The sequence below is a fragment of the Lutra lutra genome, chromosome 16 (genome assembly GCF_902655055.1).
Source record: "Lutra lutra chromosome 16, mLutLut1.2, whole genome shotgun sequence".
NCBI classification, from domain to species: domain Eukaryota; kingdom Metazoa; phylum Chordata; class Mammalia; order Carnivora; family Mustelidae; genus Lutra; species Lutra lutra.
The window spans coordinates 8,132,305-8,154,450 of NC_062293.1; the positions used below are offsets into that span (position 1 = coordinate 8,132,305).

The 22,146-nt window shown below is 53.5% G+C and overlaps 1 long non-coding RNA gene across 1 annotated transcript in view; it reads left to right on the forward strand.

The window, feature by feature from the left end:
- Positions 1–18,083, forward strand: part of LOC125086827 (uncharacterized) — a 40,416-nt gene extending 22,333 nt beyond the window's left edge. Inside the window, exon 3 of the long non-coding RNA XR_007123269.1 lies at positions 12,849–18,083. This is a non-coding gene — a long non-coding RNA (uncharacterized LOC125086827). The remainder of the gene's footprint in view (positions 1–12,848) is intronic.
- The last annotated feature ends 4,063 nt before the right edge of the window (positions 18,084–22,146 follow it).

Genomic DNA, 22,146 nt, shown 5'->3' on the forward strand with positions numbered 1-22,146 from the left:
TGCCACCTGCCTGCCTGGGCTATGGAAGGAGCGCACTGGGCTCCTGGCCGGGACGCACGCTCCCTGGGTGGCCCTGAGCAAGTCATCCAGCACTCAGGCGGTTTCCCCATCTGTAAAGTGGGAAGAATAACATCACTTGTCCTGCTTCCCTGACAGGGTCTGTGTGAGGCCAGCTGAGATCAACTGAGCAGTGTGGCGAGGCTTCGGGAGTGGCCAGGGGCCACCCAGATCGGGGATGAGGCACTGTGCAGGGTCTGAGGTCCGTGCTCCCTGGGAGGGTGGCTTTCCAGGTACCCACCTGTGGCCTAAGAGATCCTTGGACCTCTCACGGCTGATAAATCACCATTTGGCAGGTGTCCTTTGTCTGGGCTGCAGCAGGAACAGAGACACTGCCCTTGGCTGCTGTAGAGAAAGCTCCTCTGCCTTCTCTCCCTTCTGCAGTGGGCAGACAAGGCGCAAGGGCCTTATTTCGTAGGCTTTCCTGAGGAACCCACCACCTGCCCATATAGAAACTCTGGGGGTGCTGGGTCTCAGTCTGCCTAATCGTGGAGGTGCTGATTTAGCCATCTCTGGCCGTGTGGTCTGTCACCGTCTTGCCACAAAAGAAGAGAGAGGCGTGTAGGAACGTCAGATTGTATCTCGTAGTGCGGTTTACGGAGAAGGCGCTCTGCAAATAGTCGTTGAATACACACATCGTCAAATTCTTTGTTTTGTTCCAAAATGTTCCACACATTCAGTGAAAGAAGGAACACTGGCGTTTGCGGGGGCCTCTCTGGTGGGGCAGTGAACACCTGGTGAGTGTCTTTTCCTTGCCCAGCACCATGCCAAGTGGATCCAGCACTGTCCTTGCTCTCCTAAAGCCAGACTCTGCCTGTCTCATTCCATCTCCCCGCCAGACCAGGATCTTCTCTGAGTCTTTCCTGAGAGGCGTTCTCTGCAGGGTCCTTGCACAGTGGAGAATTCCATCTCTCCTGAGGCCGCACGCCCTCGTCATGGCAGGAGACTCCGTCTGCCTCCCAGTCCTTCCAAAAGCGATTGACATCTGGGACCAGGAAGAATCCCAGCAGGCCTTGTGGAGTTGCTGAGACTTGAAGTAAAGGAAGCTGGAGGAGAGAGTGTTGCAAAGGCCACCTATGCAGTGCCTCGAAGAGCGTCCCCCAGAAGTCACGGCCACCCAGAACCTCAGATGTGACTACGTGATTGCAAATACGGTATCTGTAAGTATGATTCACGAAGGATCCACTGACAAGTTGGAGAGGAGAGACAGGGAACGGAGAGACACAGAGAGGATGGGGATCTCCAGATGGGAACAGAATCGGAGGGGAGCATCCACAGGCCAGGGACGGCTGGCAGCCGGCAGCCGCTGGGACACACCCCTGGAATGGGTTCCCCCTCCCAGCCTCTGGAAGGAACCAGCCCTGACCACACCCTGATTTTGGACTTCTGTCCTCCTGAACTAGGAGGACAGAAGTCTCTGTTGCTTTTTGCCACCAGATTGTGGTCATTTGTTAGGGCTGCCTTGGTGTAAGAGTATGAGGCCGACAAGAATGTGCTCTGTGGTAGGTTAGGAGAACAGGCTTGAGGTGAGGGGTCCCTGGGACCAGACTGCTTGTAAGGAGACAGGACTGGTTTGCATGTTAGGGACGAGAGTCTGCAAGCCCGCTGGCCCGTGGTCTGAGGGCCTTGATGCCAGGCTGAGGTGTGTGTGTGTGAGCAGAGACCTTCGCCAGGGGACAGTCTTCACAATCCAGAATGGTACCGAGCCTGGATTCTCAGCCTCTCTCTCTGCCAAATTGTGGCTTATATGTTGACAGACGTAGTTATAAAGTGCTTACTGGGGCGCCTGGGTAGCTCAGTGGGTTAAGCCTCTGCCGCCGGCTCAGGTCATGATCTCAGGGTCCTGGGATAGAGCCCCGCATCGGGCTCTCTGCTCAGCAGGGAGCCTGCTTCCCCCTCTATCTCTGCCTGCCTCTCTGCCTACTTGTGATCTCTCTCTCTCTCTCTCTGTGTCAAATAAATACATAAAATCTTTTAAAAAAAATTATAAGGTGCTTACTGTTGGAAAATTTTATAAAAGAAAAATACTCAGGATCTGTACTCAGTTGTATATCCATCCTTTATTTTTAAGAAAATGATATTTCAGTGTTTTTATGGTTATATAGTATTTCCTTGTTGGACCCATGGCATAGTTACTTTTGAACAGTTCTTTGTTGTTCCTCACATTTCTTATTTTGCTGTGAAAGGCTCTGAAGACCAGCCTGGTAGCAAGAACTTGATATATATCCATCCTGGTTTCGGAGGGCTGCTGTAACACGTCACCAGCAACTGGGTGACTTAAAACAACCCGAATGTAAGACACCTGTTGGCTCCATCGGTTTAGCATCCAACTCCTGATTTTTGGTTCAGGTCAAGATCTCAGGGTCATTCACGTTCCTCATTGGGCTTACGTGCTGGGTGTGGACCCTGCTTAAGTTTCTCTCTCTCCTTCTCCCTCTTCCCCTTCCCTTGCTGTGCAGGCACACATGTGTGGATGCTGTCCTTCTCTCTATCTCTTAAAAAACAACAACCCACAAATGTGCTGTCTTACAGTCCTGGCAGCCAGAAGACTGAAATGAGTCTTATGGGACTAAAATGAAGTCGTGGGCAGGGCCCATTCCTTACAGAGCCTCCAGGGACAAGTTGTTCCTGGCCTCCTGCAGCTTCTGGAGGCTGCCACATTCCTTGGCTTGTGGCCACATCACACTGCCTCAGTGTTTGTGTCCACATCCATTCCCTCTGTACTCAGCCCTCTGTCTGCCTCCCTCTGATAAGGACCCTTGTGGTGGCATTCAGGGCCCATCTGGATAATCCAGCATCCTCTCCCCACTTCAAGACTCTTAACTTGATCCTGCCTGCCAAGTCCCTTTTGCCATGTAAAGTGACATTTACAGGTGCCGGGGGTTCGAACGGTGACTCTCATTTTTGGTGGGGAAGGGGGTGTCCTTGATGAGCCCATCTCGATGTCCATAACTGTCTTCTCACAGTAAATTCCCATCAGTGGAAACACAGGACGCAAGGGTCTGACTAACGTTGCATGAAGCATCTGGAGAAGGCACTCCATGTCGCATGGATTGACTGGCGTGGTTTGCTACTGTCCCTTTAAGAGCCCTTCTTAGCTCTCCTAGGAGTCCGACCCCATAGAGAGTCTGGGGACTGAACTCCCCATTACAGGAATCATTTAGAGTCGGCCTCTGGGAACCTCGGGGCTAATGAGATAATTCACATTAGGAGAGGAAGGAAGTGAAGGTAGCCTGACATCCTTTCTGTCTCTCATTTATATGATTCACTGAAACCTCCCCCTCTTCTCCCATCGCCCCCTCCCCTTCCTCCGGCTGCCCCTTTGAATTCTGGTTCCACTGTCCACCCTCCTTCTGCCAGCTGGGGCTCTGGTTTCCAGCAAGTACCAGCACGCCCTGATGAGGCACTCGGGCTCTTTTCTCTCCAGCTGCGCTGGAGAATCCGTTCTTCACCTCTTTCTTCTCTTTTTCCTGAGCCTCACCCAGCTCCTCTCCACCCCCACCCCTGCCCGGACCAGTGACCAGCCAACTGGTATCTGCGGGACCAAAATAAAGAGAAAAGCTTCTAACAGAACACAAGCAGGCTCCAGGGGACCTATAGGCCCAGTCTGCCAAGATTTTGTTTGCCCCTTCTCCTGCCTTCCCCAAGCTCCCACCCTGTACTTTGAGAGGGAAGGGGGAGAAAGAACAAGAAAGAGAGTTCTCTTCCTGTTTTGTTCCACTGCCTACACTTTTGGGCAAAGCTGTCTCTGCAAACATGAAAATCCAGTTTGGATCTTTAATTAGAAAAGCGTGAAGTAACCCAAGGTTCAGGCCGTTTGAAGTTCAGATCCAACCCTGGGAGCCTCTCTCCCGGGCCCTGCATGCAGAACACAGGGAGACCCCGGTCCTCGTGGGCACGCTGCTGTCGTGGTTGCCCATTTCCTGGAGGGATGCCTGCCTGCTTTTCTCAGACCTGCTGCTGGGGGCTGTTCCAGCCTCCTCTCCCCTAAGCCCGGGAAGGGTCCCCGGTGTCCAGAGGGAGGTGTGGCTCTCTCTTGCCCCTGGTTTATTCTTTTCCTCTTTTCATCCTCCCCGAGGGAAGCCATATGGTGGAGTGTTCCGAGTCAGGGCCAAGGGCCGGAGCCGCACTGGCCCCGGGGACAATCCAGCAGCCCTGATGTGCCTTGTGGGTGGCCCGTCCTGTGAACTTGCTGCCTGACCTCCCCCGGCCTCCGAAAGCCCAGCTGCAGCCTTGGGTAGCAGCCTGGCCGAGTCCTAACGGGCGGGTGCCGAGGCCCCGTGTCCCCCATCCATTTGGCACCCACGCCCATTGCTGTCCAGGCGGTGGTGCTGGGGCCAGACCCCGGAGGACCCCTTTCCCATCTGGGTGGTCTGAGCTGGCTGTCCGGGCACTAGTGTCTCCAGTGAGAGGGGGACAGAGCAGAGAGGCTCGAGGAGGAGTGGACACAGGCTAGAAGGAGGAGAGGAGCAAGGGTGGGACCCAGGAGCTAGAGCCAAAGGACATCCATGCGCTTCCAGGTGGAACAGCAGCAGAGCTGGAGCCCGATTCATGTCGCCCCGTCTGCCTGGCTCACGGTGGGGGCTCCTGAGGTGGGGCCATGTCACCTGCTCCCTGTACTGAGCATGCAGCCCCACACATGCAATCTCAATGCTACAGACAACATTATTGATAACAAAAGGAAAAGAGAAATGTAACGTCAGATGGGCCTGGAGTTCCTGTACACCTGTGAGGTCTGGTCTGGACCAGGAAAATAGCCAAGTGCTGACTCATCGTCCCTCCTTCCCGGGAAGCGCGCTCCTGTATTTTTTTGTACAGATGGGGTAGGTGCGATGATGGTGACAGATGTCCTTACGGAGCCTTTCGTGTTTTACTCAGTCCTCACGATGGTCCTACAACGGACTAGGCACTGTTCTCCTTCCTGCTTACCATGTGGGTCAGAGGGTAGGAACTTGCCCAAGATCTGGGACTCTGTCCTCGATTTGACTCTGTTCCTGTAAGCGGAGATGTCTCCAGTGCCACTTGCCTCTGGACCGTTTTCCTGCCTATAGGGATGAGTGTCGGGCGCCCACGTCCCTCCCACACCTGGGAGATGACTAGCCTGTGTTGCTCATGTTTCGCTGGTACCGTCAATTGTTCGTTCGTCTCTTGATGTGTCTCTTCCGGGCCAGACACTAAGCTGGGTGCTCCCAACACAGAAGGGGAGTGTGGCTGCCACAGTGAGCCTCCAGCTGCCCTGGGACACACCTGTGAGGTGCCAAGGGGGAACAATCAGAGCCCCCAAAGTCCACCGGCACGGCAGTCCTGGGATGCACGAGCTCTTTCTCTCCCATGTGGTTGACTGTCCTTGGTGTTCCCGATCCAGACAAGTCAGAAGTCCCACCGTGTCCTCACTGCAGGCTGGCCACGGGCCCTCACATGTCTGGGTAGACAGGAGAGCCCCACAGAGGACCCGGTGAGGGCACCTGTCCTTTTATCCCTCCTGAGGAAAGAGGGTAGCACCTGTTGTCCTCTGGAACCCCATCACTGGCGTGATTCGCAGAGGACAGAGGAGCTCTTGCAAGGCTTCCAAGTAGGTGTCTCTCTGTGCCTGTGGTCCTCGTTGTTAGAGCAGAGCCGACCGCTCTGGGGCCCAGTGCCTGATTAGCTGTCGTTAAATGGGCCATCTGAAGAGGGAGAGGAGAAAGGCCTTGTGGTTGGCCATTGGGTAGCCCTGGAGGGACAGGCTGCATGATGAGGAGAGGACAGAGGGGATTGTGGGACTGGGGTCCCTATTATCTTGAAAGTCCATCTTTAGGCACAATCTCATGGGGGTAAACAAGGGACCCAGGTTGGCTGGTTCGGAAGGGTCTTTGATCCACCTAGAAGTTAATGCTTTTCAGTGGAGAACCGCAAAGCGGCCCCACCTGGGGCCACAGAGATAACAGGCTGGGGCAATCACAAACCACCAGCCTCTTGATAATGCCCAGTTTTATTGAGGTCTGGTTCTCACCCAATGGGAACACATCCGGCGAGCATCAAAGGGAGCAGGCGTCACCTTGTGCAAAGAATCCTCTGCCCTCAAGTGTGTGTGTGCTGGGAAGGGTGCGTGTGGGGCCATGTGTGCCCAGGGCTGCCTGTTGGCAATTTCCTTCCTACAGATCAGAGGCCACCAGCCCCAAGGGGCCTTGACCAGCTGCAAACACCATTTCACTCCTTACATGTAAGGGACTCACCGTGTCATTTCGTGCTCGGCTCTGTGTCAAAGGTGGTTGGTAGAAGGATGTCAAGGGAGCGATGAGGTGGGCGCCCTGAGGATGCAGAGCCTGAAGGCCTATCATTCGGGGATCTCAGGCTTGCTCTTTTGGGGTCTTTTGTAGGTCTCTATGCTCCGTAGAAAGAACCCCGGGGATGTATGTCTCACCTAGGAAAATGGAAGGCATGGGCCATGACGGACCATGGGAGAATGAAGGGGGAAGCACAGGGTCGCTCGCATCTTTGCAGGGGGAGGGTTGACGGAACCATTGGTGGAGGGTCATCCCACTGGAAGGAGCATCCCCCTCCGCTAGCCCTAGTCCGTGCCCCTTGGCCGGCTCGTAGTTCCTCTGGGCAGTCAGGATGCTGGACTGCAGGCGCTGGCCTCTGGAGACATCAGCAGAGAAACACCACCGTACAAACAGAACATCTGGAAGCTTTTTAAAGTTTATTTTTTAACACATTTGTAAACGTCAGGACATTTGCACACGAGGTTTACAGGCTGGAGGGAACCAGGGGTTTTGTCAAGCGGGAGATAGATTCTGAGGCTGGAGAAGGGCGGTAGTACAGGGAGAGGGGTGGGGGGACCTGGAAATGGCCAGTGTCAGCAGGCAGTCCTGCACACTTGGGACTGTGGTAGCCCAGGAATCTGTCAAAAGGCCCCCGGAACAGAAAAAGGACCCGAGTTCCTTCCTTGCTTCTTCCGCACCTGTGGTACGGAGCAAATGGAGTTCTTCTACTTTGTTCCGGATCTGCTGCTGAAGGAGCAGAAGGCAGGACCTCTGAGAGAGGATGGGAACGTACTGGTGGGCTCTGTTGTGCTGAACCTTAGCCTCTTAGAGACTCGCTGTGGGGTCAGGGGTCTTTACCTCTGAGGGTTACAGACTCCTCTTCGCATCTGGGCTAACCAGGCAGGGCTGATGCAGGCGGGAGGTAGACAAGCCAGCTCCTCTGGGCACTGCCGGGAAGAGATACCTCAGAATGCCAGAGCCTGTGAGCCTCTCTCCTTCCCCTCCTCCTCCTCCCCCTCCTCTTCCTCCTCCTTTTCTCCATCCCCTGCCCCACCTCCCCCAGTGCCATCCTGGACTTAATGGTTTGGGCCAAGGAAAACGAGGAAGAGCTTGCCTCAGCATTTTAGGCAGGCCAAGCAGGGAGGAAAATAATGGAGTAAAAGACAGTTCCCAGCAGGAGAGACAATTCACACATGACCTCCTCTTTCTTTTCCAGAGCACCAACCTGTCCATCTCTCCCTCTCTTCATTGCTGGTTTCTCACTGAATTCCTTCCTTCCTTTCTGCTCCAACCCAGCGTGGAGCCCCGGCCAAGCTGATTTGCAGGGCTGCGTTCAGTATAGGGGAATTCTCCCCTTGCTCCGAAGGCATCCTCATGGGAGGACTGGGGTTTCAGCGCCTGGGGAGTTTACCAATTGGAAGGAGAATTAATGCTCCCCGTTTCTAAATAGGCCCTGGTGCCATACCACTGTCTTTATTAAGATGATTCTTTTCGTTGAATGAGCTCATGTTTCTAGCTCATGGGAGCTGGTCCATTGTGTGCTGTTTATTAGGGGAGGGAACTGAGGCTTTGTGTGGTTATTCATGGGAGACACTGAGAGGTGTCCGCCCAGTTCTGATGGGAAACGAGGTGACACAGCCACCAGGAATTCCTCCGCATCTAGTCACCCCATCTGGCGACGAGGATGCCCATTCCCAGGTTGACAGCTGTCAGGCTTTTACAGCGTCTGCCTGGGAGCCTCTTGTGGGCTTCCCGTTGTCAGGATAGTGGTGGGTCACCCTCCCCGGCCTGGGGCCATCTCTCCACCTGGTCGCTGGCCTTCTGCAGCATGCAGTGGCTCTCCACGTTGGCCACACGCTGGAATCACCTGGAGAGCTTTAACTGCTACCTCGTCCTGCCCTAGCAGATTCTGATTTAACCCAGCTGGAGGGAAAATTGGGATTTTGAGAAGCTTTCCACAGGATGCTTATGTGTAGCCACGGTTGAGAATGAACTACCACCAAGAGAAAGCATTTCTCGACTGGGAGTGACTTTGCTGAACCCCTTTCCCAACCTTCCTCACTTACGATGTCTAAGACACTTTTCAGGGTCACACGGATAGGAGAGTGCTACTGGATCTAGTGGCTAGAGGTCAAGGATGCCGCTAATCATCTTACACCGCACAGAGCAGCCCCCCGCCCTGCACACACACCCTGATGAAGAGTTATCCAGCCCCAAACATCATTACTTCCAGAGCTGAGAAATTTTGCTCTAGAATAGTGTTTCTCACACTTGAGTGTACCAGAACCACCTGGAGAACTTGTTAAAACACAGGCTGCTGGGCTCCACTCCCAGGGCTTGGGATTCAGTAAGTCTGGGGTGGGGCCTGAGAATTTGCATTTCTAACAAGTTCCCAGGTCCTTGCTCAAGCTGTCAGTCTAGGGCTACACTTTGAGAATCACTAGTCTAGACTGACTCTGAATCCTGTTTTTCTAGATCTGTGATTTATTGTATCCATTATGGTCGCTAAAAAAACTCTAAAATGGCAATGACTTAACAATGAAGAAGAGCATTCTCTCCTACATAACAGAAATCCAGAGAAAGGCCATCCAACGCTGATGTGGTGGTTCTGGAGTTATCAGGGACCCAGGTTCCCATCTTCTTGTTAAATCATCTTAATGCGTGATTCCCACCGCCAGTGTCCCTCATGGTCTAAAATGGCTGCTGGGGCACCAGCCATCATGTCCTCGTTGAAAGCAGAAGGTGAGAAAGGCAGACAGGAAAACAATGGCATCCTTCCAATACCTTTTGGACACACTTTCCCGAGGTCCCACAACACTTTTGCTTACATTTCTTTGGCCAGATCTTGGTCACGTGGCCATAGCTAGCTACAAGAAAAGCTGAGAAACGTAATCTTTTTGCTTTGGGCCCACAATGTGCCAGCCAAAACTTAGAGTTATGTTACTAAGTAGAAAAGGGAGAATACATGGTAGGGTAATCAACTAACAGCTTCTGCCCATATGTCCGTGCCTAATCCTTCCTAAGAGTTACCATTACTATCTGTGTATTTGGCATCTGCCGTGTGTTTTCATGCCGTATATCATTTAATCCTAACAGCTCTGCAAGGCAGATAATAACATCATCTCTGTTTTTTTGGATGACGGAACCAAGACTTGCAGAGATTAAGCTATGAGCCCAAGTGACAGTCACAAATGGTATAATTTGAGACCCTGCTTCCTGGGCTGCCTCTTGCCTCAGCCGCTCTCAGGGACCTGACCTCTTCCTGCTGAGCCGGCAGGGTGTCTGTTAGACATTTCTTTCTTTTCTTTTCTTTCTTTCTTTCTTTCTTTCTTTCTTTCTTTCTTTCTTTCTTTCTTTCTTTCTTTCTTCTTTCCTTCCTTCCTTCCTTCCTTCCTTTCTTTCTTTTTTTTAAAGATTTTATTTATTTATTCGACAGACAGAGATCGAAAGTAGTGTAGAGAGGCAGGTTGGGGGGGTGGTGGGAAGCAGGCTCCCTGCTGAGCAGAGAGCCCGATGCGGGACTTGATCCCAGGACCCTGAGACCATGACCTGAGCTGAAGGCAGAGGCTTTAACCCCCTGAACCACCCAGGTACCCTGTTAGACATTTCTAAGCCGAATGTGGGACCCCATCCCTTCTGACCTGCCGCATTCCATTGTCACCTGCATCCCCACCGCGATCCCCTCTTCTGTTGATCTAGCGGGAGACAGAGGCGTAGTTTGCTGCACTGACAAGATTGGTTCCCTACGGCCGCCGTGAAATTACCGCAAACTTCGTGGCTTAAAACAACACACATTTATTCTCATACATTCTGGAGGCTCATTCCACTGGGCCAAAGGCAAGAGTACCCAAAGGGCTGATTCCTTCTGGAAGTGCTAGGGCAGAATCCATTTCCTTGCCTTTTCCAGCTTCTGGAGGCTCTATGTTTCCCACTCTTCCCCGAATGACTCCGGACTCCTGCTTGTATTTTCACATTTCTCTCCCTCTCCTGTGTCACATCTTCTCCCTATCCCAGACCCCACCCCCCGCCTCCCTCTTGCAGGGACCCTCTTGCTGACGCTTGGGGCCCACCTGGTCTTTGGGATCATCTTGCGCACCTCAGACCCCTTCTGCCACCGAGGGTCACGTGCATAGGTTGCCCAGATTAGGACATGGTGTCTTTGGGGGCTGAAACCCACCCAGCCACAGGGGCTCTCTTGCTCCTCTGCTCCCTTTCCTGGTCCCCAGTTTTGCTTCCGTGGGCTGTTCCAAACCGGAACGCTGCCTGTATTTCACCTCGGGGCTTTTCAGAGAGGCCAGAGACAGGTTCTGAAGGGCAAGGCGGTGAGTCGGAGATTTGTCTAATCAGCCCCAGCAGCCATGGCAACGGGCACGAAAACACTCAAGTGGAAAAGGAGTGGAGGAGGGGTCCTGCCCTGGAGGTGGCAGTGACCTCACCTGGACATGACGCACGCTGGACAAGCGTAAGCAGCAGGAACAGTCACCCCGAGGCAGGCTTGGCAAACCCTCAGGGCTGCGGGTTTCTAGGTCACCTTGCAACCCCCCAGGTTCTTCCTAATCTCTGAGCCCCCTCTCGCCTTTCTCTAGGCTCCTGGAGGTGTGTTTTTGGCCAAATTCAAATGCTACACGTAGCAGAGTTTATGGGAGGCGGGAGGGCCCGGAGTGTTAAGCTCCGTTGGGCTGGTTCTGTCCTAACTTTATTTTCCTTTCCTGCAATGATTCCCTTGTCCCCGCAACACCCACCCCATCCCACCCCCACCCCCCACCCCCCCCACCCCCAGCCGCCTTGGCTCAGTCTGCCTGCTGGGATGAGTCTGGGGTGTTGTATGTTTTGCTTTTTATTTTATTTTGCAAATGCCTCCCAACATTCCCCTCTGTGTTTAACGTCCCCGTGCCAAGTGCACGCAGTTACCCGGCAACAAGAAGGAAGTCCCTGTGTGATTCGCCCGCTGCTGCCAGTTAATTTGCTAGCTGCGTGCGTCTCCCCGGGGAAGAGGCTCTTTCTGGCCCTCAGTGAGACAGCGCGGAGGGTGGCTGCCCGGGAGGGGAAACGGGGCCGGAGGCAAGTTCGCAGAACTGTGGGGCTCTTCAGGGTGTTTTCAGGTCCAAACGAAAGAGTGTCTGGAGGGCCTGGGCTCCACCCGGGTGAGACTTATGGTTTCCCCTTGGCGGACAATCAGAGAGCCTCTCGGGACCCCAGAGCGCCTCTGCGTGGGCCACGCTGGCTGGTTTTCCGTGGGTCGGTGGCTCTCACACGCAGACCCCCCTCCCTGCAGCTCTCCCGCAGAGGAAAGCCTTCTGCGTTCTCTCTGCCCGGTCTCCCGTGAGCAGGCCCTCACTGGTACCTCGTCCCGTCTCTGACAGTGCCTTGTCTCTGCTGTCGCAGCAGCTGCACACACCCCTGCCAGCGGGGTAGCCAAAGCCCACGGGAAGGACAGCACCCCTGCACAGGCTAGGCTGTTAGCGACCCCCGAAGGCCTGCAGGGGGTGCTGGTGGGGGCCAGTTAGCCCAGACCGCCCCCAGAATCTCCAGTGTGTGTCCCACCGCTGTCGATGTCCTTCTGGCCTCGTGCTTGGTCAGTGTCCCCTCTCTCCCGAGGCCTGCGAGGGTGGGGCTTGCCTGTCTGCTCTTGGAACAGTTCCACAGCGTCTCACCCGGAGTGGTCCTGGGGAATGGATGTATCTGCACGTGTCCACGTTCCTTGGGGGTGGATGGTGATCGTCGCCGTCCAGAGGCCTGGATTATCTGTGTCTGGGAGTAGGCCCCTTGTTTGCCTCGCTGGGCCCCATCAATCTTAAAATGGGGACGTCCCCTGAGGGCATTTGGTGGCACTAACTATATTGGTCCCTCGGCAATGGGGAATCACATGGGGTGGTGGGAAGTCAGGAAAGCACGTGGAGCCCAAGCCCATCTTGGCTTCTTTGCCATCAGCATTCAGAAAGCAAACGTGTTAAGCTGAGTCTTCCCGTTTCCTCCATGGCGGGGGATCAGGTCCTCCAAGGGACCCCATCAGTTCTGGATAATTTCCTAATTCATTGTTAAGGGATTTGGGAGAACAGACAAAAGTCCCTGCTCAAGTGAACATTAGGATAGGGACCAGGCCCTTGCCATCCTGTACTGAGAACACCGGCAGCCTCCGTGCCTCAGTTTTCCCGTCTATAAAGTGGGTGACCTAACACCTCCCTGCTCCCTGCGCCAAATCTCACGGACAAGGTCGTGACGGGCTGGAAAACAAGCCTGCAGTTCCTCTGGGATGGCTGTGTTCAGCGCTTTGCTTTTGTGTGTCTAAGTCAGCTCTCTGGTATAGCGGTGAGATCCGTGTGGAGGGTTCCTGGTGGGAATTCAGTGTAGGGGGCGTTCCTTGAGTGGTATAAACAGGCCTTCCTTTTTTTTTTTTCCTTTCTCTGTCTTAGCGCAAATAGTGATTTTCGCACTGCGGGATCTGTTCACCAGCTAGAGCGTTACGCACTAAAGACAGGAGAGTCGAGCTCACTGCGGAAAGGGCGGAGGCAGAACCTAACTCTGATGCTGTGTTTCGGTCTGCAGGCCCGGCAAGGGGGAGCGGCTAAGGGCTGCTCTGTCTCGCTCACCCTTCCCACCAGGAAGCGAGCGGGAGCCAAGCTCTGCCATCACGACCTTGCAAAGGACCCGGCTACGATGGGACCATCTCTTAAGAGGCAAGAGCTCTGGATCTGATTAAGAATTCTTGTTTTGGAGAATGAAGAAACTTGTGGATTTGAGAAGACGTTGAAGGAGAAAGCAAAGACCCTTGCACTGAGGAGAGAAGTCTGTGTACGGCCCCATGTGCGCTGGACGTGACCTCCGGCCAGACGAGTCAGCATCATCGCAGACCTTGCCGTTCCTCCTTGTGGAAAGCGTTTCCTCTGCTGCGGCTGCCCCTCCGTCTCCCCTGCCCCCAATGCCCGGAAACCGAAAGGCTTTTCCACCACACCCTCGCCGGCCCCCCAGCTCCCGCGTCTGCTGTGCCTTTGGACTCGGTAATTCGTGTTTGTTCCATTATCTTCCAGCCGGATACAGAGTGAATTGTTAACCACACTCAGGTCAAATGGGATTTTAATTTTTGTTCCTGTTCCTTCTAAAGAGGCCGATGTTTGTGTTGCTATGTGAGCAGCACCAGCGTAGAATGTCCTCTTGCTTTTTGGGGATCCGGGCCCTCGGATTCCAGAGCGATGCAGGTCAGGGCAGAAGATTTGGGACCTCAGAGGTCGAGGACCCTCGAGGGGGCTCCTGTAGGGGCGCTGGGGTCCCCCATGTCCAGCTTTCTTTGCTTGGATCTCACACAGGTGTTTGTCTGGAAGAGCCAAAAAATGAATGCTGTGGGTTCATCCCAGCTATCTTCTCTCTCTCTCTTTTTAAAAAAAAAAAAAGTCATTTTGATGTATAATTGACATAGTATTCTATCCGTTTCCCAGCTGTCTTCTGTTGACACAGACGCGCCACCAGCTGTGAAGACCCCTTCTCTCAGATGGCGGTTGGGGCCCATGCCAGCGCCTGGTGCCTCATCACAGGCCATCTAGCGACCAGAGCTGGTGTGTCCATTGTCGACCCTCTTCGCCCCCGAGGACACTCCTGACGGCAGATCGGGCCCCTTGAGACACGAGTCCTGTTTGCTCCTTCCCTCCAGAGCCGCCGTGCCCATGGCTGAAAACCCTTCTAGAGTCGACATTGTCTCAGTCACAGGACCAACAACGTCCATTTGTTCTCCTGCTAAAGCAAACAGACGACTTCCCTTTTTAGAAGGAATTAAGGCCATACACGTCGACCTTCTCCTCCTTGTAGTGATGTGTTTCTGTGACCCCGGAGCGACTTCCCTGTCCGGTCAGTGGGGCAGTGGCGTCCTTCTTGGCCTCTCAGAGTCCCCACAAAATGAGCGAGGACAGCCTCCCGAGGCCGTGTCCTGCTGTTGAAATATAAGTCTTGTTTGTGGGCTTTGGTCTTCCTTGAGGTGCACACAAGTCCGTCGTACCAGTTAGAGTCCTTGGGGTTTCAAGGACCAGAGACCCACTTAGATCACCTCCATTCATGTGGGTTTATTCCAAGCCGCTCTGGAAGTAAGGTAGACAGGACCAGTCTGCCCAGCTGCTGCCCCGCGAGGCCTTTCTAGAAGCCTGAAGCCATTCGAGCATCCATTCTCTAGACAGTTTCCAGGCACAGCAAGAACTCTTGACGCCATGTCATTCTGATCTTCTGCTCAGCAGTAGGGCGCACTGCTCCTGATTCTAGAATTCTCCAGTGATGATGAGCTAAGAGTGCTAGCTGCCCCAGTTTGCCCTGGGCTGAGAGATGTCTGGGGACACACGACTTCCACTGATACACTTGGGACAGTCCTGGGCAAACCAGAATAATTGGCCACCCTCCTGGGTGGCTTGATGACATCGCGTCTGCTGTTGTTATCTGCCATAGCTCGCTGATGCTCTTAAGAGGCCTGGCCAGCTGTCATCAGAGCCACAATGTCTGGCCACATTGTTGACCACTGGGCAGCCTACAGATGGAGGCCATTGGCTCAAGCACCCAGTCCTGACCACGTCAGGTGTTTCCCGGGTGGTAGGGTGGCATGATACTGAATTACAACCTGGGGACAATGAACCAGCTGAGACCACATCCCTCAGAAGAGGTGCTGTGGATAGTGGAGACGGGAGCCACGCAGGGTATCAGGGATTCCTCGCCAACACAGTCCTATTCAAAATAGGTGAAGCTCATAACTTTCCTTGGTAAGGACAGAGCAGTTCATTTGGATACAAAAACTCCCACAGCCACTGGGAAGGGTGGGGAATGAGACTACGCCTGTCTCAGAGACATGCACATACCACGGGAGAATGAGCCAAGAAGAAAACTCTGCGTCTTTGCTAGAGAGAAAGAGCTAAAATCGTCGAGATGGGTTTGTCTAGGGAGCGAAGGAGTTGGCTGGAGAACCTCCTGAAATTCCTTTGAACTCTAGGATTCTTTGAAATATGAAGAGCGTGTCAGTGGGACCTAAGTGTGTGCTTTCCCTCCAAAGATCACCTTCGAGTTCCACTCCGATCGTGTTGAATGGGACCTCCCAGCTCCCTCTTCCCTCTCCAGACACTGACTTTATCTGGGATAAGGGAGCGGAACTTGGTGGTCGTGGTGGTGGGCGGTGGAGGAGGATGGGAAGGTTGTACCTGCCCAACTTTTGGTGTTCTTGACAAGTAAGAACAATCTGAAGGCAAATTACGGGTTCTTTTTAGGTTAGTCAAAGCCAGGCTCTCGGGATTGCATGCCATCCCGAAGCTGTTGCTTCTTGTCAGGGGATCAGGCCTCCATCTTTTCTGCTGAAAGACGGGCGTGAGCGTCTGCGGTGCTGGAACGCGAGCCTGTGGCTCGTCCCACCCCCCCTGCATGCTGTGACCACACAGGGGGTCATTGCCTGCTAAGGTAGAGATCCGCATGCAAACGTCTAGAAACCTGATTCTCATTACCCCTGTGCAAAGATTGAGATCCCCCGTGCACCCGAGGCTTTGCCCCTGTTCTGACTCTGTGCCTTCGCTGCCGGTGAAGGAAGGCTAGCCCAGCGCGTTGGGTGCTGCTTTTCTTTTTAAAAAGATGAACTCATTTCAGACATTCCCTTCATTCATGGCCCATGTATGGTCTTTGGTTCCAGAAGTCTCACTGTTGTGCCAAAGGCAACAATCTCCTCTTCCTCTCTCTTCCTATCTTCTCATCCGCATATAACCCCAGAATCCCAGAGTTCAAGGTGGTCTAAAAGCATCACTTTTTTCTAGATTTACCTCTGCCTGAGGCAGGAATCATCTGACGAGGGATCGCCCAGGCCTGGGGGAGGCAGTGTTTTTGGCAAGTGGGGGAGGGACGAGAGAGGGTGAGGGGGGGATGATATTCTGCCCCGTAGGGGAAACAGTAGGATTGTGAGGAACAGTTCATGGGTTGCCTAGAGACCACGAACGTCAACTTCCTAATGAGATTCTGAGGCAGGTGCACTGGCCCCGCCCCCCACCCCAGCGTGTATCGGTCTCTTACTTCTGGATCCAGGGTGACTTCTGCTGATAAAAAGCACAGAGTGGGGAGATGAGGAAATCTGAGATTTTGTCTCTGAAAGCCCCTCGTCTTCGTTCCTTCCCCGTAAAACGGAGGAGTCGGGCCACGTGATTCCTGAAGCCTCTTGGGTCTCTGACTGCCGCAGTGCCGTCATCGTTCCCTGAGCCCGTGACCTGAAGCTTTGCTGGGTTTTGCTCCATGTGCGAAGAGTAAATCAGATGTTGCCCAAGCTATGGAGGAAAGGCATGTCATCTGTGTGCTGAGCAGGCTCCTCTTACTCCGATCCGTTATGAACGTAACCTCAAGTTAGGGTCCTGTCCCTGGATTTTGCTCAGGCTTTCCTGTGAGATCTCCCCACGGCATCGAAGCTTTACCCTACAGGGACCTGTTATCCTCTTCAAAGGGCCCCCCAAACCCCAGTGTTGATGGAGAAATAGAAGGTTCTAATGGTGAAGTATGGTCCTCTGCTCAGGGGAATGTGGTTTACAGAACATACGGGTGACCTTGGGAATGGCCACTGACCTTGGACAAGACCCTCGTGTGAGGCTGGTGGGAAGCAGGGCTGGGTCCCCCTGCCTCTGCTTCTGAGTAAGACCTTCCATGATCAGGCTGGCAAGAGCTCTGAACCACAGGGTCTGGAAGTCTGTCCTCTAGTCCCACCTTAACCTCAGCCCCAAGGCCCTTTTCTGTGGTCTCAGTCTTCTCATCCACAAACTGGGAGAGGGAAGCAGAAGTGGGCAGTGCAGGTGATCCTCTAGGATCCCTCCCATGTGTCAAGTTCTCAGCCTCGCCTGACCCCGCTGAGGCCTCCCTGTTCTCTGACAAGTAGCTCTTCTCCCTTTGCCTTCAGCGGCACAAGCCGAAAGCAGGGCTGTCCTGGGAAGTCCATTACCAAAGAATACTTCAAAGCTGTTTGCACTCATCAGTCACACTGAACTTGAGTTTGTTGAGGGAGAAGGCAAATAGACATATAGACTGATGGCAGACATGGGGAAGGGTTGCTCTCTGCCCCGGGTGACCGAGGGGGAAGGGAGCTGCCTATAGTTCTAACCAATGAATGAAAACTGGGGGCTCTGCGTGGCTACAGCTGGAGGGGATTTATGAGTTTGCTTAGCGAAAGGCAAATATTAAGTCTTAAGTTGACCCGTCCTGGGACCTGCCTCTTGGCTTTTGTATGTCGTCCGGCACCGATCACTGTGTACTTCGGGTTATCAAGTTCTGTCAAAGGGTTTTGGTTGTGTGGTTTTTTTTTTTTTTTTTTTTTAATTGTTTTCCGTGTCCTTCTCCTTTCTTCCCTCCTTTGCCTGCCTCCCCCTGCTATTACTGCCACTCAGGGCTGGGTTTTAAAGAGATAGGGAAGGCAGAGTGTGGAAGACATGTTGTCACGTTGTCCTGTCCACAGAGCTGGCTGCATTCAGGGCTTCCACTGGCTTCGGAATGGCCCACCTGCCAGGGTGGAGGCTGGGGACCAGGTGGTCCCCGTGGGTCCCCCTCTGCCCTTGGCCCCGAGCATAAATCTGGGCATCGGAAAAAGATAGGCATCACCTGTTTAGTTGTAACCTTTCCTTCCTATGTGACTGTTGGCGCTGAACAGTGGCTGGTGACCTCAGCCAGATGTCCTGCAGGATGAGCCACTGAAGATAGTGCCGGGAACGCTACCTGGGGTCTAACCAGGGCTGGTCCCCATCCAGGGAGCGAAATGTCCAGACCAAAGGGGTTGCACAGGCACCTGGTCTCTCTAGTTTCCAAGCAATTTATTAACCAAATGTAAGATAAACAAAAGAAAGTCATTTAGATCTTTGATTTTCTTTTTTTTTTAATTTTTTATTTCTTTTCAGCGTAACAGTATTCATTGTTTTTGCACCACACCCACAGCTCCATGCAGTCCGTGCCCTCTACAATACCCACCGCCTGGGTCCCCCAACCTCCCACCCGCCGCCCCTTCAAACCCCTCAGATTGTTCTTCAGAGTCCATAGTCTCTCATGGTTCACCTCCCCTTCCAATTGAATGCTTTTAAAAAATATTTAATTTATTTTTTTGACAGTCGGAGAGAGAGCGCAAGCAGGGGGAGCGGCAGGCAGAGAGAGAGGGAGAAGCAGGCTCTCCACCAAGCAGGGAGCCCGATGCGGGCCTTGATCCCAGGACCCTGGGATCCTGACCTGAGCCGAAGGCAGCTGCTTAACTGACTGAGCCACCCAGGCGCCCCTACATGGAACATTCTTTACTCCTTGCCTCAAGCGTTCTCAGTGCAAAGCTAGTCTGTCCTGAGCACTGCAGTTCCTGGGGTCTCGGACCTCATGGGTGGGGCTTGCTAATACCCACCACTATGGGGTCTGGCCCACAGGGCACCCTAAGTGCCTGGTGACCTTGGCAACGGTCCACAGAGGGTGCACCTTACGGGCCAGTTCAGGATATCATGGCTCACCAACACTCCTCTTACAGCCAAGAGTTGGGAATGTTCTGGAATTGCTTAATTAAGAAAGTTCTTTTCACATTCCAGTGGTGATTTTTGATTGAACTCAGCATGATTTTTAATCCTCTGGCAATTCTTCCTGGATGTGTCTATGTTTAAAAAGGTCAACGCTGGGTACCCAGGCTACTGACATCCTACTAGTCCTTCAAGGCTCGGCTCCCAGTCTCTCTTCTCTGGGATGCCTTTCTGAATTACTTCTTTCCTCTTGACCAGGTACGTGTTCTTTTAATGCATCTGGCATGGGATAGGCACTCAAAAAATGCTCACCCCTCCTCCCTAGACCACAGCACTTTTCATATGGCATTCACTGTGCTTACACTGAACTTGTTTTAAGTACCCCCTTCTCCCCAGTCCTCCCTCCCCTTCCCCCCCCCCACCCTTTTGAGAGCAGGATCACTCCTTGTACATGGAAAATTATTCCTGAGATGCCCACCCATGGTCATGCCTACCCATGTCACCGTGATTGACATTTAATTCTCAGAAAACAAAATCACATGGATCAATCACTTGGACCAAGTCTTACCTGGGAGGGTTGGGGTCGAAACCAAGGTTGTTAAGAGGCCTCGAGTTCAGAGCTCTTCAGTTACGGCATGGCAGTTTCAACAAGGGGGATGGACAAGAAAGATGTTGGGTTGACTTTTCTTGCTCATGACCTGTGGCCGCGTGTCCCACCACATTTGCCAGTTTCTTGTTTGCCCTTTATTCACCAATAAAGTGTTTTCTGAACAGTGGAGAAAATGCGCTTGTGGCTTGATGGATTGCTTTCCCTGCAGAAACCTTTCTTGAAATAGCATGCGTCTGTTTTTATGCTCATTATTTGAGAGCTGGGGTCATTTTTAAGGTCGGAATGAGAAATTTAAACTCAAAAGTTTAGGTCAAAATTTCGAAGAATTTCACAACGTCTAATAGGGGAAACATAGAAGGGAAGAAAAGCCCATGTAGGAGATGTCACCTGCCTTCGGAATCTTACATAGAGTCTTTGGTGCATTTGCCAGATCAACTGTTTGTTAGGGTTCCTGGAGAATCTGGATGGATGCTGCTGCCTGCCCTTCACCCCAGTGCAAACTTTCCCAGTAAGTCACAGGCAGAGAAGATGGGTAGTGATGGGCAGATCCCCCGCTCAAGGGCACACTACCTGGGGACAGAAGGCAAGGACAGAAGAGGGGTCACTCAAAATCAAGCAGGCTCCGGGAAAAAGGGACTATTCCCATTTGCTGATTAACCACCCTTCTCTGATTAACCAGGAGCATAGAAAGGAAAAGGGAGCCATGGAGATACAGGCAGGAGGTCCACCTTCTTTGGGAAGAAGGGAAGAACTCAAAGTACCTCCCGTCTTCTTCTCACTTTGTACAAACCAATAGAATCAGAGTTTTGGACAAAGGGGTGCCCTCTGTGGGCTGCGGTCACCAGCACCAGTTTCAAACATCAGAGAGATCATAGGACATTCAGCCAAGAAAGCTCAAGCAATCCAGGACAGAACATGTCCTGTGTTCTAGAGTGCTTTACAATTTCACAGCTCCTCACTCGAATCTCACAGCCCTTCATGAAAGGTATTGAGACCTCATTGTTACAGGTGAGGACACGAAGCTGAGGGGGTCCGTGACTCCTCGGGGAACACACCCCCTCCTCCACACCCTGTTCCACTTTCTCTACCGACATCTCCGGAGAGACAGGAAATGCAAGCCATATCAGTCCCAGTGTGCCACTGTAACAAAGCACCCCAGACCTCGGAGTTTTTCCCATTTACACCTCGGTGGTACGGGAAGAGGTGGGGTGGGTCCAGAGGGGTCTTTTTTGTGCAAAAATTGAGGGACTCTGGTGACCATTTTAGAACGCAGTGACCTTCAAGAGAGGCTAGCTGGATCGGCCTCTGGCTCCAGACCAGCTCGGCTGGAACCATCCCACCCACTCTAGCCACGAGACCTCTAGGGAGTAACATTGCCTCTCTGGGCCTCAGTTTCCTTCTCTTCACACTGCTCTGTGGGGCTCCCTGGGGCTCTGTGGGGCTCCCTGGGGCTCCGTGGGCCTGCAGGCACGGCCCTTCGTATGGTGCCAACAACTCCATGCTCAGGCAGTGCGCCTTCTGTACTCTAGACATGGAGCCCGGTGGCCCGTCTGCCGTGACTCTTGGCTCAGATGATCTCCATGCCTGGACGGGAAGAGAAACTCCAGTGTGCGCTCCATCCCCGAGTCAGGCTTCCCCTGATGTGCCAGGGCTTCGCTGATTCCCTCTGACTGCGAGCAAGCTCTTTGAGCTGTTGGGTTTGTTCTGGGGAGAGAGCTGAGCTGCTGGCAGGGAGTACCGATGGGGGTGATGTCTGGACCCTGACTCTGGGAGCAGGGATCTCCCCCCTGTGCACGCCCAATGCAGCATTCTCTTTGGCCCTCTTGGATGCCAGTTCTGCTTTTCCTCCCAAAGGCCACATTCTCTCCAGACTCTGTCTGGGGGCCCTACCGTCCACGGGGCCCCTACCAATACCCCATTAGACACCAACCTTGGGTAATTGAGGCCCGTCCTTCGGCCTCCTGCCCGGGGAGCAGAGAGAAGAGCTGATTTCACAAGCTTAGCAGGCTTCTCCCCGTTTCCACCCCTGGAGTTCCCATCACACCCTTCTTTGCTGCGGGCCAGCCAGCACCCCTCTCCCTCGGACCCCGGGCTGGGCGTGGGTTCTCATAGCCGGGAGACCTCGGTGCCCCAAGATTCCAGCGGCAGCTCTGGCTGTTCGGTCGCTGGCTCTCCTGGCACCGCTGGAGAGTGGAAAAGCTGGTCTGTTTACAGGACACGGGGCCAGCACAGCATTAAAAGCTCAGGAGCAAATAAGATGTTGTAAACAAATTTCCTTTCCAGTAAGGATCACTCCTCCCCGCTCCCGCCGTCCTCCACCACGCACCATTTTTCTCATGTGTTTGGATAAACTTTCATCCTGTGCAATTACCATTCCCAGGGAGGGGCCGTCTATTTCCGCTGGCTATTTATTTTGATTTTGACCATTCCCCTGCCTTTTGAGCATCACACACCTAATAGGAAAGAAAATAAGCTCCCCCTCGGGGCCCAGGGAGCAGCTGTTCCCTCCCCGCCCCTGTCTGCCAGAGTGTCTCCCGCACGCTCGCCTTCTGACTTCACCTCCCGGTGTAGACGTGGTGGATGGTTGGCGCTAGCTAGCAGGGCACCATGCTCCTCTCGCAGAGCTGTTAGCAGGGGGGAGGCGAGGAGGGAGGAGGGGAGGAGGTGAAGCAGAGGAGAGACATGGTTTCACAGAAAAGCTGGAACAGATACAAAGGGGTTGTGTGGGGGCGACCGTCTCCCCGCAGAGGCTCTTCTGTACGAGTCCCCC